The sequence below is a fragment of the Cygnus olor genome, chromosome 11, assembly GCF_009769625.2.
Source record: "Cygnus olor isolate bCygOlo1 chromosome 11, bCygOlo1.pri.v2, whole genome shotgun sequence".
In the NCBI taxonomy this organism is placed as follows: domain Eukaryota; kingdom Metazoa; phylum Chordata; class Aves; order Anseriformes; family Anatidae; genus Cygnus; species Cygnus olor.
In genome coordinates, this window is record NC_049179.1 from 17,699,254 (window position 1) to 17,711,616 (window position 12,363).

At 42.9% G+C, this 12,363-nt stretch overlaps 1 long non-coding RNA gene across 9 annotated transcripts in view; it reads right to left on the reverse strand.

Annotated features, from left to right (window-relative positions):
- The window catches only part of LOC121075898, a 210,795-nt gene that overhangs the window by 139,710 nt on the left and 58,722 nt on the right, over positions 1–12,363 (reverse strand). For 6 of the 9 annotated variants that reach the window (XR_005823230.1, XR_005823225.1, XR_005823224.1 and 3 more), the window contains 2 exons: positions 8,854–10,527; positions 7,987–8,150 (listed from right to left, as the gene is read on the reverse strand). This is a non-coding gene — a long non-coding RNA (uncharacterized LOC121075898). Of the gene's footprint in view, positions 1–7,986; positions 8,151–8,853; positions 10,528–10,849; positions 11,012–12,363 lie in introns of those variants that run through there. The other 3 variants (XR_005823226.1, XR_005823227.1, XR_005823232.1) reach the window with 3 other exon arrangements.

Below are 12,363 nucleotides of genomic sequence, written 5' to 3' on the forward strand. Positions count from 1 at the left end.
TCATTAAAATCAGAGTGGGAAGCATTAATTACCCCTTATTTAAGGGTAATAACTCATCATCTGTAATCACTCCTCAGATAGATGCTAGTGTGATGACCCAAACTACTACAGAGTTTGAATTTAGCTTTGGATGCAGATGAAAATTCACTGCGAATATGAGGAAGAGCAGTTCCAGATTCTGGGTCATGTCCTTGTAAAAAGAAACTTCTGTTGGATTATGGTCTTTTCAAGACTGCCTGCATCCCGTGAGAGATCATTTCTGCCTTGTCTAAAAGACTCAGACAGGAGCCATCGAAGTCTTTAAGCCACTGAGCGTGATCATTGCACTGTGTAAGCTCTATTTTGAAAGGTTAAGTGGGACTTAAGCACTGAATAGACCTCGTTTTGGTGCCCAGAACACAGGTGAATATAGACCTTTGTGCATTTGGTGGCACGTTGCATACGTTCCCTTTTGTGGCCAGTTAGTTTTCATCTGTAGCAACATGGGTCAAACATAGCTCCGGGGACACATTTCTGCTAAGCTCCTAGGTAAATCAGCATGCAATTAGAAAAGACAGCCCACAAACACATCCATCGCACCTCCAACGTTGTATCTTCTCAGCAGAAAGACAAACACACATTTCTCCTTTGTCTGAAGGGTAGAGCTCACTCCAGCACCATGTCAGTGGTGCATATGAAAGAGAACCAACCGAGACAACTTCTACCTAGAGCAAGTACGCTGCAATTGAAAGCTTAGGACAGCCTCAGGTACCTAGTGGCATTAATATATGTTGAAACCACTCACAGAACACCCCAAGCAGGCTTGTAAGCCGAAGACAAACACCAGCAAATGTAAAAAACTGCTGGGTGCAATACCAAGCCTATGGCATACGGGTACAAATGCAATAACCAAATGCCCAGCCTAGAAACCACAAGAGCTCACAATCCACTGAGAGTTGCCTGTCACCAACCGTACAAAAGCTTTTAGTTATTTTAAGTTCAACAGGTGAGTTTAAACAACCTGTTTAACATAAAACAGAAGGCTAAAAACCACAAGTAAGCTAAACATATTGGCATTCTGGCACCTTATGCTGAATAATTCATACATAAGGTACTGCAGAAAAGAAACATATGGTTTTGGTCCACAGTGACTTTTTAAGCAGAACATTTAAGAACCAACCTCATAGTATGTGTCCAGCATTAAACGTCTTGTGCAGAGTCAAAAGAGATTAGCACAACTCCAGTCTACCTCCATCTTCACCATTTCCCATGGTGATTTATATTTCCTTATTTGTTTTATCCATGAAACAAACGAGGAACACTTACAAAATCACATCTAAGAGAAGATTTAAGTTGCTACCCAGGCTCCAGCACAACTGTGCCCACATGGGCTTAGCTCATTTTGACACACTAATGGCAGATGCAAATTTGATGTATTAGGAGACAAAAACTCTCAGAACTAAAGCCTCTCTTCCCAAGGTGGGCAGCAATTGCAGTCCAACCCGTCTGCAGAGGACTTGTCGTGCTACAGTCATCAGTGCATCAATTCTCTCCTTGGTTGTTCGGAATAGTGTCCCTTACTGAGCACCATATGCATGTCTGATAGCTGCCATTAAAAATCATCATTGCTCACACCAGAACTTCAAATACAGTCAGTGGAAAATAAACTCAGAATCCCAGCATGGTAACTGCTGGCAAATGAAGACTTTTAGCGCTATATTCAGCCAAAGTACACAGCTACTTTACTCTTGGCTAATGCTGCATCTTTTCTGAGACACCTAAACCTACGTGCAAAGTGACAGCATTGCTGCAGTTACATCTTTAATCACAGCAGTGGTTAAAAGCCAAAAGTAAGCTAAACATATTGGCATTCTGGCACCTTATGCTGAATAATTCGTACGTAAAGTGCTGTAGAGAAGAAACATATGTTCTTGGTCCAGAGTGACTTTACCATAAAATATTTAAGAATTAGCCTTGGACGTATACATTCTATAGCAACCCATTGGTGTGGTCAAAGTCTATCTGCACCTACATGTACTCATTCAGTGTGCTGACAGAGCACATGTATAGCAAAGATACAAATCCATATAGCAAATAATTTTTTTCCATGTTATTTGAACATTTTGAGCACTTCTTTCCAGCGGATCTGAATGGTAGCCCACAATGTTTCTCACGTGCACTATATGAAGCAACGTACAAAGCTGTTCTTCCTCTACAAACACAGCAATAAGGATGTCAGAATTTACCAGTCCTTCACAGCATCCAGCCTGACTTGTATGGTTTTACATTTCCACTCAAGGTCTTGAATCCAGAGTCATCACACAACAGAGCTCAGAATCAGGCCCAGTAAATCCGGAAACACACCCAGACACATGCACACACAGAAGAAACCTTTTTGGCATATCTATGAAGAATAGACCTTCCAAAAAAACATCCAGTATACAGATGAGCCCTCAAATTAGTAGAGAAAGCATGACGACTTCAGCAGAGGTGGCTGATGAAGAGACACACACATATACACCTCTGCCACCAATCGTGCTGCTAGGGCATTCATCAAGTTAAGTACCACGAGGAACAACACCTCTGATATCTCTTCATTTGGGGCTCCAGTAAATGAGGCACTAGATTAGGCCTGACAGAGGCCTAATGCAGCTTGAGCTTTTCCTGGTGTAATTAATTGGAACCTCGCCAGCTTGACAAATTGGAATGATGAATCTATCTTGTATGAATGGGAAAAAAAAATGCATAATCAGTCAAAGATTTAGTTAAGACAGCTTCTCTCTGACTCCCTGCCATAGCTAAATCCATTAAGGCGAGGAAACATCACTTTAGGAAAAGGCACTGCTCTCCGTATGTTCAATTTATAACTTTTTGTTCTTGAATTTAATGGAGCAGTCAACCTGGACAGATTTGACTTTGGAGGGGTGAGGAAGGGGGAGGTGGGAAAGGTGGTTTTATTTTTAGCATTCTAATCTTCCATGCTCCTGGATCGTCAGGGAAGGAAAATCGTCGCTTCAGTCTGAACGTGTATTCGTGGTTTTGTAATTTAAATCGCGGGGTTGCATGAGGGAATCTAATAAGAGCGCCCCACGTACTTTGCCACCAAGCTGATTTTGTGATAAAACTTGCTTGTCAAGTTTGTCCCCTACTCACTTGTTTAATTGCTGGTAACATTTAGGCTCCACACAATGTGATAGATTGACTGCTCTGCCAGCACTGCTTTTTCCTCCCTAATTACCAGCTAGTTGTGAAGGCCCTTTCCTGACACATGTAATGGGGAGGCAGAGGGAAAACAGGTTTGCTTACTTTTAAAGTCTATTTGTATCATTCAGCAATTATTTCCCATATATTTAATTTAAACCATGTGCCTCCCCCTCCCCATCTCGCTAGTTCAGCCATAAGGCTTGAATGTTGAAAAGTCGCTTCAGCAGCTAATACCCCTACTTGCACTGAATGTTTAGAGAAACTTTACATTTCCTCTTCAAGGCCACGGGTTGCAAAATAAGTTATTTACACACTGCAGAAGAAATGCTCCTCGGGTAAGTGAGAGCTGACAATGATGGTTTAGGTTTCAAACAATCCCGAATCCCTCGTTGGCTCACACATGCTACAGTGCTAGGCAAATGTTTAGCTGACATAATGCAAACGATCGGCTGTAGATTTATTTGACAAACAGTTGAGCAGACAGCCCTATGCCGCACTCACTCGTACCCCACACAACCCCACCGGAGCCAGGAGGATTTTGCTGGCGTGGACGAGAGCAGAATTAGACCCAAAGAGCGCTGTTCGCACACTGAGCCCCTCGCTTCTGGCCACCAGCCAGCCTGCCAGCCACATTTAAATAAGCCACCTGCTGAGTAGGGAGTTTAAAGACTTAAGTGCTCGGGAGAGCTTTAGCTGAAAAGTATATTGAACTTCTGCAAGAAGGCGTGAAGTGACAGGATTTCAGCGACAAGGAGTATGAGAGGCCGTATCACGGTCCTAACCTCAGGTTCCAGGGCACACACACAGAACTGTGCTCGGGCTGCTCCCCTACCTTGCCAACGCTATCAAAAATACATAGGGGAGAAGCTCTGCCCAGAGACCACTATTAAACACGTTCCAAGAAGTGAGCTATACACAGCAGACGCTCAAATTTATTTTCTTTGATATACCTAATAGTGTTATAGAATGGGAATGCTTATGCAGAACACATCATTTCCTGCTGCTTAAAGATTGTTGTGATTTTATTGCTCAGAAGAACTGGGTTAGCAGCACAAGGGACAGAAGTCCTTTCCCACTGCAATCGCCTTGCCACTAAGCCTCGTCTAAGGCACCTCGTGATCCCTCTCCACTCGCTTCCCGGCTCCTCGCTGACATTAACCAAGTTGTCTTTAAGCACCTAGATGTTGAAACGAGGCTTCACTCTTTCCACTGCTGATTATGTGTGAAAAAAATAACAACTTTCTGTTATTACCAATCTGGTGACAAAAACTTCCCCAAAAGAGAGAGACTGAAGAAAGTGACAGAAAGGCAAGCAATTCTGCTGCGCCAGTCTGTAACAACAGCAGATTGCAGGAGTGTTATTTGGCTCTTTCTTAGCCCCAAATTGTTCAAATCAAATCTACCCAAGTTATAGCTGCACAGACCACTGGGAGAGAGGCTCGCTCAGCGGCAGCCCCTCCAGCAGTCAGGCTCTCCAACCAGACTGCTTTTCCTTTGAACTTCAGACGAGCACACCTGATGCATCGCATCCACCTCGGTAATCCAGGGACACAGCCACACTCTTTTCTCATTTACACTATTACTTCTTAACTTTTCTCCTTCTCTTTGTTCAGAAAGCCCTGATACCAGTGGAAACCAGCAGTTTATTTTTTATTTCTTTACCCTCAAACTGTCACACGAATGCCTTCTGACTTTGGTGGTGATCCAGAGGTTGCGATGTCACGTTCAGCAGCTGATTCACAGGCCATTACTCACACGACTGCCATTCCCCTTTTAACCTCCCCAGCCTGGGTTTAAAAAACAAATATCCCCTTAGCTATCTTGCTAAGGACCACTTTGAAAACTTAATTCAAATAAAAAGATGTTATTTTTGGCGTGGAAGAGCTCTTATTTAGATATAGGAGAACATGACAAGTAAATTTAATGGCAAACGCCTTGAACCCTCACTCATTACGGTACAACATGGCAGTTCTGTGCCATCTAGGGGTTAATGATTAGCCAACAAAAGAGATGCAGCCAAGCAATCTATCCAATATTACAGCAATGTATTTGCCACAGGAGGTCCTCCTGTTCCAAGGGGCTCTGCAGGCATGGTCCAGGAGTGATTTGCATACCAGGTCACCTTATTTCTGATCACATCTCAGCCCCTGCCCCGACGGTGGGAAGAACGTGCCCATCGCTCGCTGCATCCTGCAGTTTGCCAGCTGGGATTTGTCCCATGCTTAACAGACAGAACAACCAAGGTCAGCTGTGGGCTGCTTTACCATAACACTTGGAACCTCAGGAGGTTCCAGAGACTATGAAAGTAACCTGTGAGGCTGTGCTGTTTGTGCATACACACACCCCCTGTGCAGCACCGCCCGGCAAATCCGCATGCACACCCAGCACCTGCCTTGCCCTTAGCTCACTCTTGATGCAATCACAGAAATATGCTAAAACACACAACCTGCAAAACAGAGGTCTGAGTTTGAAACATCCCTGTGTCTGGGTGTTTGGCTCCAAAGGGTATTTCAGCCTGTTAAAACTGTAGGAATTTCAATTCAGGCTTTGAGTTCATTTTTTCTCTAACACCACATTCCCAAACCCTCGTGCACATACACACACCTGCCCCTTGTCCAGGTTTCTTTTTCATCCGTATATATATATATATATATATATATATATATATATTTAAGCTATCCTTTCTATGCAAGGAAAATCTGTCTCTTCCTAGTCATGTCCCTATTACAGAAGATCCTATTCCAATAAATGATTGGTACATGCAGAATGCATTAAAATGAATTATAATAGCAATCCGATCCCCAGTGCCTTGGCAGAACCTTTCTGTCACAGGTGACAGCTGGTTCCCTTGGGTTTAGCTGTGGAGAGAGAGCACCAGACCTCAAAACTTAATCCAGTAACTTTGTACAAACCTGACCAAGTACAAGGAGCATTCAGCTTTTCCACTATCCCTGCACTAGCGAAGGCATACCTCAAAGGCTGTTCAACAAGCTGGCATATGCAACTTCATCTCAAATAAATGTAAATGCATTTTTCCATATATTATGTGATTACAGCCTCTATCTGCCTATGGTGCTATGTTTTATTACAGGCCACCAGAAATAATTAGCTGGTGACCCAGAAAACTGATATATAAAATCCTTTTAATCACCAATATGGCTTTCAATTATATAGTGTAAACTTATTAACCTTTTTAACTGCTGAGATTTGATTTATGGAATTCCAGCTGCATTAACATTACAGGAGGAGATAGAAAGTGTCTTGTATGACACGTTGGGATTAACAACTGATAGCTGGCTTTGCCATCACAGAGTCTCACAGAGCAAAGGCAGCATCCTGCAAGTCTCCAGGGGCTCATTTCCATCAGAGCTACGTTAAAAGTTTGGTCTGTGGAGTGAGAGCGTGTAATTTCTGTCACTTCATATACAAACCTGAACACACAGGCCAGTTACGGCTTTCAGAAAGAGCAGGGGCTGTGTGAGCACTGGCTGCATTCATAAACAGGAAGAGCAAAGATACGGCTGCTTTTGTACCTCTCCTTACTCGCGTCATCAGAAATGCTTTTATATTGAATTTGGTGAATTCTGCTGCACGGGAATGCTAAACAGCCACTTTATTCAAACAAAGGTTGCATACAGAGGGAAGAGCTACTTGTTTGTAGAAGACAATTTTCAGATGTGTTCTCCTTTCATTTTAACTAGTCAGATACTTCCCCTTTTTAGTTGTAGTAGATTTTTTTTTCTGGAAACCAGAGAGTTCCCAGAAATTCATGGATTGGTCTCAGAGGAATTGTTCACTTCCTCCTGGTACTGAAACAGCAGTTAGTGCTTTGTTCAGTCTCAGGCATTCCTGGTTATCTTCCTATGGGGCTGTGTTCCTAGAGATAACGCAGAGATCATCAGGAGAGACAAAGAGGTCTCAGTAAAGTCCTGCTAATTAAAAAAACAAATTGCTAATCTGAGCTAGATGATGCATCAAGATCCAATAAAAGATACAGGCACCCAAAAGCTAAATACTATAAGTACTACGTCATACCAGACCTGATTGATTCAGCCAAGGATGGGAAGCCACGTATTTCTAGCCCACACACGTGATTTCATACAAGCTTGAAGAACATACAGAGAAATAACGGATCTTGCCATAACTTCTGTTAGCTGCTCCCCTCCTATTTCTCAATGGCTCGTTACTTGTTGTTTAATGACAATAAAATAGAATAGCAATGTTCTGTAAGATCATTTCTGCTGTGAACATCTAATTACCTTTTTTAGTCCCAGCAGGACTAAAAATTAATAGATTTGGGTAAAATTTTGCAAATAAATATCAGTTTTCAATTTTCAAATCTTACCCTTTTTCAATCTTAAGAAGTATTTTACAGTTAATCTACCTTTCAGGAATTTTTAATGCACAAACATCCCCAAATGGCACAGAATAGCAAGGTGAAATAACCAACATTCCACACAAACTGGGGGGAAGTCATCATTCACGTGGGTTTTTGTTCTTCAAATCTGAAAAGCTTTGAAAGCCCCAGCAAAGAGAGGCTCTGTGGGTAGGTGCTTTGACAGCCCGCGTAACAGCCATCATCTTTATAGAAGGGAAATGCCAACATTTGCCATCATCTTTCTGAGAATTAAACGTTGATGAATGAGACACAATTTCCCCCATCTGCAAAACAGGCAACCCAGTCCCCTTTGAGCAGTCCTCAGGTCACTGTTTCAGTAGATTTTCACCTTCGCAGAAGCATTTCACTGCAACCCACACACTGGGTAAAGACCCCCAGCCAGATTCAGACCGCCTGGCTCATACCTGGACATCCAGCAGGTGCATGCCAAGGTCAGCTCTGACGTCTCCTCCACAAGGCACAATTCTGTGTGCAGCAGAACAGCACATGTTACCGCCATCCAACCCACGCCGCCTCCTCTGAGTGCTAATAAGGCCCGTCACAGGGACGGCGAGATTTTAAGCATATTCTGTGAAACAAGGAGAATAAAAATCAATGACACTACATAATCCAGTCAGTGCCTTCCTTTGCTCACAAATCTTCATTTGTTCAGCTGAGAAAATTATGAACTGTCTCGCTCTAATACAGTAAAGGCGGTCAATGACAATTACAGCACAAAGAGTGATAGAGATGGTGCTACGATTCTGGGATATTCTCTTCTCCTGAAGACCATTTATAATTTTTAATAAAAATGGTAACGCTTTATGATAAGTGGACATCATTTAATGCTCAATTACTATGAAATTCCTTGGGAAATATATATTAAATGCAGCAGCTCTGTATTCATACCAGGAAGGTTCCTTGAGATTGATGTTATCACAGCGAATACTAGGGGAATGTCAAGTCCAACATTCAATATTCTCACCCTCTAGGTCAGGTATCCTTTCTTCCCCTACCCTGACGTTTGAGATGAGTCCTTATCTACTCAGAGAAGAGCCCCATGAATTACATATGTGCTGCATTTAAAATAATAATTTTGCAACACAGACCAACAAGGTCTTCAGCAGTGATTAACTGAGACACATCTGAATAACACGGAAAGGTACAGCTCCTAAACGAACAATTTTCTCTTGATGGCCAACAGGTTTCTAAACCCCTACATTTATAAAGGAAACATTACCACAGAGAAAACATAAAACCTTTACAGCAGAACTACCTTCTCTTTAACTTACCAAAGGTTTCTCTTAGCAAGAAAAATATCCTAAGCTTTATCCTCCATATGAAGAGAGAATTACATCACCACTTCCTTTGTTCTACCTTACCACCAGAGTTCACTACAAACACCTGAGTCCTCAGCCTTGCTGAGCCCAGGTGGGACTCCTCAGCATGGCAGAACCTCCCCGATCCCCTACAGCTGCCCGCAGTTATGCTTTCGGCCACAGATGTCAGTGCTGTGAATCACCACGGCTCTCTCCTGGCAGGTTGAGGGAAAACTTGTTTGTCCCCGAGGTATTTGGGAGGGAATGCAAAGGGGATGTGATCAGTGAAGCAGCAAATTGAACCCTAGCAATGGATGGCCAGACCTTGCTGAAGAAGCCTTAACCCAGAGGCTCCCACGCTTTGTTCAGCCCCAATCTCTGTTAGCAGCAGAAACAACAAAAATGGCTGGACTTGGTTTGGGAGATGCTTTAGGGAAGCTGAATCTGAGAAAATCCTTTCTTCCTAGACATATCCGCAGCCAGGGTTGTTATCTGAATGCAGTCCTTAACTCTGGATGTCATATCTGTCGCCTGAGGGTGGTAGGTAGCTACCTGGCCTCTGTGGGGACAGGGTGCTGCCACTCGGGTGCTGCCCTGCTCACCCCGCGGTGCAGCCTGACAAGATTAGATGAGACGTGAAAGACGCAGGTGTCAGGCACAGGTCGCGGGAGCCTTCAGTTTGCAACACTGCTAGGATCCAAAGACAAATGTAAAGCAGCACATCTCTTCCCAGGTAATAAATACCATCAGCGGCTACTTAGCGACTTAGGAAAAAGCAACAGCATTTGGAGAAGGGGGGCATCCTGAGTGCTCTGCTAGAACATCCTTCCATTTCACCTTAAATCATATTTTGCATCTTCTGCTGTAATGCTATTTATCCCAGACCTCCGGGCAGCTTAGACACCTGGCATAATAGCCCATTAATTACTTCAGCATGGGAAATAAATTTTAATATCTTTCTCTTTGATGCTAATTACTAACCACTTCACACATCCATACGCTGATTCTCCAACTGCCTCTTCAGTACCTCAAGCAAATACCCACATCAGTGGTTCATCCTTCTTCTTTCTAGATACAACAGGCTTTATTTTACAGTCTGACTTTAATTGACACTTCCCTCAGTTCTGGGTGGCACGTGATCATGTTTGCACCCTCATCCAGGGTCAGCGGTTCGTTTAGGAACTCGGGATAAGGTGTTTATATTTTGCTGCACTCATGTTCTCATCCTGTTAAAGGTGATTACAACATCAAGTTTTGTCCAGTGCTTCGGTCTCTGCAGATGAAAGATGTTATAAGGTATAATGGTGGTAGGTCAGCACTTTCAATAAGCATCCATCTGTAAACAAGTCCCTTAAAATACTGCAGCAGTGTGAAAGGAAGCTGCATCCTAATTGGGTATCGTGAAAAGCCATAGGGCTTATAAATATAATGTGTAGGTTATCTGTCTTGCCAAAAAAGAGGAGGTTTGTTACATGAAGGACACATTATACTTTTCCTATGATTCAGCATGGTAAGTAGTCATTCCTAATTGGCTTACAGCTTAGTATGAAATATTAGGATGCCACACAACGTGATGACACAGCTGGATTCCTAAGGGAAGCCAAAGGGTGATCTGAGAACAGAAGAGGGACAAGAGCAGATGCAGATCTGGAAAAAAAAAATAGTTGCAGCTTACAGAGTAGCATGTCATTCTTTATCCTCCTCCACCCGTGTACAGCATGCTGCGTACAGCACGCTGCTCTCCCAGTAGAAAAGCAGGAGACTTGTCATTTCAGAGTTCCTAAATAAAACGTGGGAGAAAAATGTGATTGCTGGGCGTATTGGAACAGGAAGAGGCAGGCAGGCTGAATAAATCTGGCCAATAGCTGCCTCATCATGAAAAAATATACTGCACAAATTTCATCTCTTTGTGCACCGAATGATGATTTCCTCGAATTTATTCTTGACTGAAAAGTACTTGCCAAATTACCTATTCAAACAGTCCGCGGGTCACTCACAGAAGTTTGGCATTCAGGAGACAAGCAGTTTGACTAGGCACCCAGGTCGGCTGCCGGGGGCTCGATTCCTGGTCCTGGCCTCAATTCAGGAAGGTAATTAAACAGCTGCCCACCTGAAGTCAATAGGGCTATTCACATGAACTTAAGTGCTGCAGACACCAGGCTGAGGGGAATAGGCTTCTCAGGGGGAGATTTTTGCTGCAAATACTAGTGCTAATTCGAAATTCACTTTCTACAAAGTCCTCCTGCAGTCAGCTGAAATTAGCTATATCCACTGTTGTGCCTGCCAGGAAACTTGATAGAATATTGCCCAAAGTGAACATAAAGGAGAAATAAACACAGCAGAAATTAATAACAGGAGTTCAGACCAGTAGGTTGCAGAAGATGTGTTATAAATTTCATCCAGCTGTAATGCAAATTCTGCCAAATGAGTGGGAACATCTCCCTTTTTATATCACTGTCTCACTACATATTAATAGCAACCAGTTACTGATGCGGTACTAAAATATTAATGATATGGTCATAAACCTGAATCAGTGCCTAACTTGGCAGAACAACATAGGGCGACTTTTCAATCACGTGCAAACAAAACCAGTTTTCAGAAACCATTTTGTTACTGCGAGACCATGTGAGCAGAAGTAATTGCATGGCTATTTTAGGCACAGAAATTGTTAGTCTTCCTTGGAAAATCAACAGCCCCATTGAGGTGTACAGTATGGATGCCCAGATATTCATGCAAGGCTGAGAGAATGGCAAACCAGGCAGAAACAAAGTTCATGCAATTAATTAGTAAGATTTCATCTGTGATTTCATCTGCAGCTGGTATTAGTGACTTTTATATGTACATTAGAGAGAATAGCCTCAAGCCCCCAGGGACTGATTGTTTCAGCAGGATTTAGCTCTTTGTTCTGGACTGAGCTGGAATATGCTTCCCAAGTAATGCAAGACATTGAAAGCAAAACCCAGAGCATTTGCACTTGCCTGATATAAGAGCAGGTGAATGTGTCAGCTCTGCACTGGGTCATCTTTGAACACAACAGAAATTTGGGGATGTTAAGCGGATTTAAAAGAGGCTTCTCTTGCTATGGCTCCTTTTATATTTTCCAGCCCACTACCCAAGCCACCCTACTCAGGATGGGGTAACACCAGCTTAACAAGGCAGTCTTTGGGATGCTTGATTACATCTGTAAAAAAGAAATGTCTTGACATCCCCTTGCCTTTCACTTTACCTATGTTCCAGCAGAACTCAGCTGGTCCGTTTTATTATTCACATTTGTCCCTTTCTATGAACATGGGGCCATATATCTATACCTTTCAAACACCTTTAATTGCAGACACAAATTAAGGCAAGGAAGGATAAGCACAGAAGGACTCTGTGTACAATTCCCAATAGCCGCTAGCACCCTGGGAACAGCCTGTCCTGATCAAAGGTGCTAGAATGCTGACAAAATATTTTATTTATACATTTCCACAGGGCACAGCTAAT